The following is a 6000-nucleotide window of genomic DNA, read 5'->3' on the forward strand; positions in this document are numbered from 1 at the left end:
ACAAGCCCTCATACTCTGCATTGCCATGTAAAGACCGATAGAATACCTCCTCCCTCCGTCTGCCTTTCGGTGAAAAAACCAAACACTAGTTTCGGTGGTGACCGCCTCCGGCGTCGCCTATTGCGGACGGGCGGGGGCATGACGGACGTGGTGAGAGTGAGGGCAAGTGGCGAGCGACATCGGGCCGGTGGGGACTTATGAGGATAAGGTGAGTTGGGGATGGTGCCACCGGAGAACACCGAGAACTAGTAATTATAGGCGGAAGGTAGGTGAACCAGCGTGTTGTGGGAAATGCGACGGTCATCTCGGTCATTGGAATTCAATGCATAAGCAGGCATGGCTTAGCGCGCCAACTTGCCATGGAAAACTAGAAAAACTGAAATTATGATTGTCCCATCCCGTCCCGTCCTGTCAGTGGTGCGTCCCGTCCGTGCTAGGTCGCACGTCGTCATGACGGTCAAACGAGTGCGCTCGATTCATCCAGATGAGGTACGTGCGTGATCTGCTGGTTAATCGCGTAGGATCGAGTCGGTCAGATAGTATACGTGTAGGATCGCAATAGCCGATGAACGTTCGCTGGGAGATAAGGCATTTGCTAACATTTTTGCCGGCAGTTTCTTCAGATTCACATGGCATTTTCATGAGAACAACATGTCAGTTTCTTCAGAGGTAGGCATTTTTATTCAAAAAACTGCCACCTTCGAATCTTGCGTCGCAACTAAAACTTCCAGGAGCATATTAGTAGGCTAGCTAGTGATCGATCAGTAAGTTGTAAACACTGAGTGAACAGAAATAAGGAACTGCTAGTTACTTGTGAACACTAAGCACATGAAAATAAGGATCATGCTATGCACAGTAGTAAGAGTCGATCCGTTCGAAATGTTCACACGAGACTCACAGACCTAGCATTGTAATACATTCACATTAGTAGCCCAAATTCACAACCAACTAGTATGATTCCCATACATAAGATCAACATGTTAATGCATCTCAATGATTCATAGATCATATACAAATATGTAGCTCCAAAAGCAAAGATCTAGAAAGAACATATATTCTTACTACTAACATGGATGCTTCTCTGGGCCAACATTCAGTACAGAGTGAAAGAAAAATTTGTTTGTGAAGTCTACAATTCCTCTTGCAAAAGTAAGTGGTTTCACCAACAGCTAGAACCATGAGAATGAACCACACATGATGGAGGAACATCCACTGCAATATGATTTGGTCTTCTCTCGATCACACGGCCAGACTATTTTCGGAATATAAACTTTAACTTAGGCAAAATGATGCCCATTGTATAATCAGACAAAAGCAATGAAGCACCTAGTGTTGGCCAATAAATAGTACAATACTACTTTTGTGCAGTCCATGAAGTGACTATCCAATCTTTCTGTGTCTATTTTCAAATGGCACTGCATGCAGTGACTATACTATTCTGTTGTACAGTTCCACCCAAATTGAGGTCACTTTGTTTGTTTGCCAAATAGCAACGGACAGACATCTGTCAGCACAAATATCAAGAAACTAGTAAACATATAACGCACCTTGTATTTTTGGTTTAAACACGTCTCTTCTAGTCATTTCCCCTTACCATATGTCATGTTTTGCATTGGACAATTTGATATTGTCATGTTTTGACCCGGACAATTTCATACTGAATTGATTTGCTAGTACAGAGCAGAAATATAGCGCCTATTCTTCATCTGACCAAGGGTATCCATGTTCGCAGTGATGGAAGAGGTGAAATCGATACAACCGAAATTGAGCATCATATCATTGAATCATGCCCTACACCTCCAATGTAGGTCCACCCTACTAATAAATTCGCATGCAAACAACTAATATTACTGTCTAATGACAAAACAAAAAGAGTAGCAAGATAGTAGCAAACCATGTACCTTCGTAGTGAAAAGCTCATAGTGCCACCAATTGGATATACCAGTTTGGAAGAAAACATGCTCACAATGTTGAACATTTGGATTTTTTGTGCAGTTGCACTAAAATCGAGCATCCCTGTTTGCACCGATATTGAAAGTGTGATTACTATAAAAATGGCACTAGTTGAAGCATAGACTCACAAATATAAGCACTCCAATTTCTTAATGGGAAAAGGTAGCAAGACTGTTTCTAACCACCTTTTTGAAGGAATAAATAAGGCAATGGTGGTTGATGTTAGGAAGGTAAACATAGTATTTTTTGAAAGATTGAGCCATTTTTGACCTTTCCTCTTCTTTTAAGTATATTTTGTGCAGTTCAACTAAAATAAAAACGCCATCACCACCTTGACAATTCAGTGACACTGTACAAAAAGCAATGACTTACCATTACATCATGATGTCAGGTATGTGATCGACAAGCATTAGAGACAAACATGCAGACCTCCTCCGATAACATAATGAACATTAATTTTAACAAAGGTGTGACTAGCTTTACCAGCATAATTTGAGTGAACACTACACCCTCTGTTCCTTAATACAAGACGTTTTCGCAGTTCAATTTAAAGTACCCAAATGTCTAGTATTTAGAAAAACAGGTAGTAGTTTTCTTGAGCACATATCTGGGAAAGCTTGCCACACCTTATATATGTCCGTATGCTAATGCAACACCATTCGAATAATACAAATATACACTAATCAAGTGGCTAGTGCAACAGTAGAGTAGTTTTTTTATTACGGGGTACGGTACAATGGTTTTACTAAATAGATTTCCATAAGCTAGCACTGGAAGATTTCTATAAGCATTAACTATACAAAATGTAAAGGTAACAAGTTTTAGCATTGGTATACTAGCTATGCAACAGCATTAAACCAAATACAAAAGTCTGAAGGTATCTAGCATTATTAACTAATGCCAGTATAAAAAATAGCAAACCATGTACCTTCAAGGTAAATATCATTTCAAACTCAAGGGGACTTGAAAAATTGCTATCCCAATCTTGATAATCGATCAAACATAAAAACTTGATCAACCGAATCAAGAAAACAACCGGAGGAGGAGGTGCCCACTCTTGACGTTTCCTCTTCTCTTCATAATTTTTGTGCAGTTGAACCAAAATAAAATGACATCAGCGCCTTGGCATTTTAGTGACATTGTACAAAAAATGACGTATCTCATGAAAGTGAGGTATGTAATCTATAAGCATTAACAGTGCAAAAATCTGAAGGTAGTAACAAGTTTCATCGTTGGTATACTGGTTGTCCAACAGCATTAGAATGCCTTAGCTGAAAAATCTTCAATACATCCATAATCAATAACTAACCCTGAAATAATCCAGTGACATTAAATGGCATTGCTTAAATTTATCGGTGGCATTGGACTGAGTGCTGCATTAGTTAAATGTGGCCTCACTTTAGCCGTAGAATTGCTTGACTTTACCGCTGGCGTTATACTAACAGCAAAAAAGTGGCAATAAGAGCATGGGAGGCCCATTCGGAGAGTGGGCGCACCAGTACGATGTACCTCCACGGACGCATAGATTGGTGAGGGAGGGATGGTTGCCCAGAGCAACAAATATCCAGGTAGCATATGTGGATTACGTCCCATTTTTTCCTCTTTAGCCACCTTTTTCCTATGTGAGGACAACAAACCGATCGACCTGGTCATTCTCTATTGCGTTGTCATGCCTTTCTACCCTTCTTCAAACCAAGAGACACGAGACTCGTTCCTTAGCTACTGATTTCCCCTTTTCAACCTAGATGCGGGTTCGATGCCTAGTCTCTTCGACAGTGATTTCTCCCTTCCTTTCCTTATTCAACCCAGACATGGATTAGTCTGCATGAAGTAGGGTTTCCTTTAATAGTGCAAATTAAGGTTTTTGTCGACGTGACCAATAGAGCAGAGGATAACAAATTGGGGAGATGGTGGAGTCGAAAAAGATCCACATGCAGCGACATGGCAGATGGGGCAATAGAACAAGGGTATGGTTCGAAAAGAGGTAGCATACCCACGGGTCGGCCGGAAGTGGCTTCGCTCGTGGTCGTCCTTCTCCGCACACACTATGACATCAAGGTTGGGGACGGAGGCCATCCCGTGTGGGCGCTAGGTCTGAGAGGATGGCCTTGTCGTTAGTGCATGACCTCACTTGCCGACGACAAGTGCATCAACGCCACATGTCCTTTTCTTCCCTAGCGGATCTGTGACCACCGGTGAGGAGGGAGAGATGGGGGCACCGCTGTCTTTTTTAGATCTGGAGAGAGGGTGATAGTGTGAGAAGCAGGTGGGCATCCCTTAGCAAGCAAGCACTGAAGCTCTAGCCTATATATCTTTTTTGATACTAGTACTAGAGGTGGAGTAGTGGTAGAGTAGTTTATATTTTCTCTGCATACAGTATCAGTTAGTCGTGCTTCAAAACTGAATGGCACGCCATTAAAAAATAAAGTTGAGAAATAATGCGGCACCTCGAGCCAACGCGGCCAGATCGCATTTTGCGTGAGAAATGACACACCATGTTTCGTTGACATGGGGTCCCGTTCCAACATGTTAGTGAGACGATGGCAAGTCCTTTTGTACAATTTTCGAACGAAAGTCTATGTAGGCCGGGGCGCCTCTTCGTGTACCGTGGAAATCATCCACACCTCTTCGCCTTTTCCTCTCGATTTGGATCTGTTGTCTCACGCTCTTCCTCCCTCCATTTGCCTTCACCCTTCCTTCTGCCATTGTTCGATCGTGTTCTCCATGGAGGGAACAGGCCGGAAATGACCCTGTTATTCTTGCCCCGATCTGAAAGATGATGTGGTGGAGGAACTCATTGATTGGTGCGACGTCATCACCTCGGCTAGCATGGCAGGTTCGTCCAAGACCATTCTTGAGTCAACAAATAACATCATTACAAAGAACCCAAGGGTTCAGGAGCGGTTTGATCTCCCCTATCTTCTTCGCCATGACCCTGCTCACTGGCGCGGGGATGACAGAAGCCTCGCCTTGTGCAAGTTGATGCCGCTTGATAATGATACGTGTGATGTTAAGATGCCAGTGCTTAAGGGTAAGGCCTGGGCAGGCGTAAATGGAGATTGGGTTGTTTATATTGGGTACAACCGCGAGTGGGAACTTGTGAATGTGTACACTCGCCACCAGGTTCCACTTCCAAAAATCTCAGAGTGCCCTGAGGTTGAGCACACAGATGATCTATGTAGGATCAAATACGATCATGGTGACTGTCGTCTACAGAAGATAGCAATTTATCGAGTTCCCAACCGCTCTTGGGATTACACAAACTATCATGTTGTTGCTATCTTCGACAAGCTTGTTGCCGTCCTTACTTCCACGCCTCGATGGATATTGCTCAAAAATCAAATTTCGTACATGGATGAGTACTGTGATGCAATTCAATACGAGAGTCTTGTGTTTATTGCCACCACTCATGGCACTATTTTCGAAGGAAATATGCCCTAGAGGCAATAATAAAGTTGTTATTTTATATTTCCTTATTCATGATAAAGGTTCACTATTCATGCTAGAATTGTATTGATCGGAAACTTGAATACATTTTGAATACATAAACAATTACCATGTCCCTAGTATGCCTCTACTAGACTAGCTCGTTGATCAAAGATGGTTAAGGTTTCCTATCCATAGACATATGTTGTCATTTGATAATGGGATCACATCATTAGGAGAATGATGTGATGGACAATACCCACCCGTTAGCTTAGCATAATGATCATTCAGCTTATTGCTATTGCTTTCTTCATGTCAAATACATATTCCTTCGACTATGAGATTATGCAACTCCCAGATACCGGAGGAATACCTTGTGTGCTATCAAACATCACAACGTAACTAGGTGATCATAAAGATGCTCTACAGGTATCTCCGAAGGTGTTTGTTGAGTTGGTATAGATCAAGATTATGATTTGTCACTCCAAGTTTTGGAGAGGTATCTCCAGGCCCTCTCAGTAATACACATCATAAGCTTGAAAGCAAATGATTAAGGAGTTAGTCACGAGGTGATGTATTATGGACCGAGTAAAGAGACTTGCTGGTAACGAGATTGAACTA

This window comes from Triticum dicoccoides, chromosome 5B (assembly GCF_002162155.2).
Source record: "Triticum dicoccoides isolate Atlit2015 ecotype Zavitan chromosome 5B, WEW_v2.0, whole genome shotgun sequence".
In the NCBI taxonomy this organism is placed as follows: Eukaryota; Viridiplantae; Streptophyta; class Magnoliopsida; order Poales; family Poaceae; genus Triticum; species Triticum dicoccoides.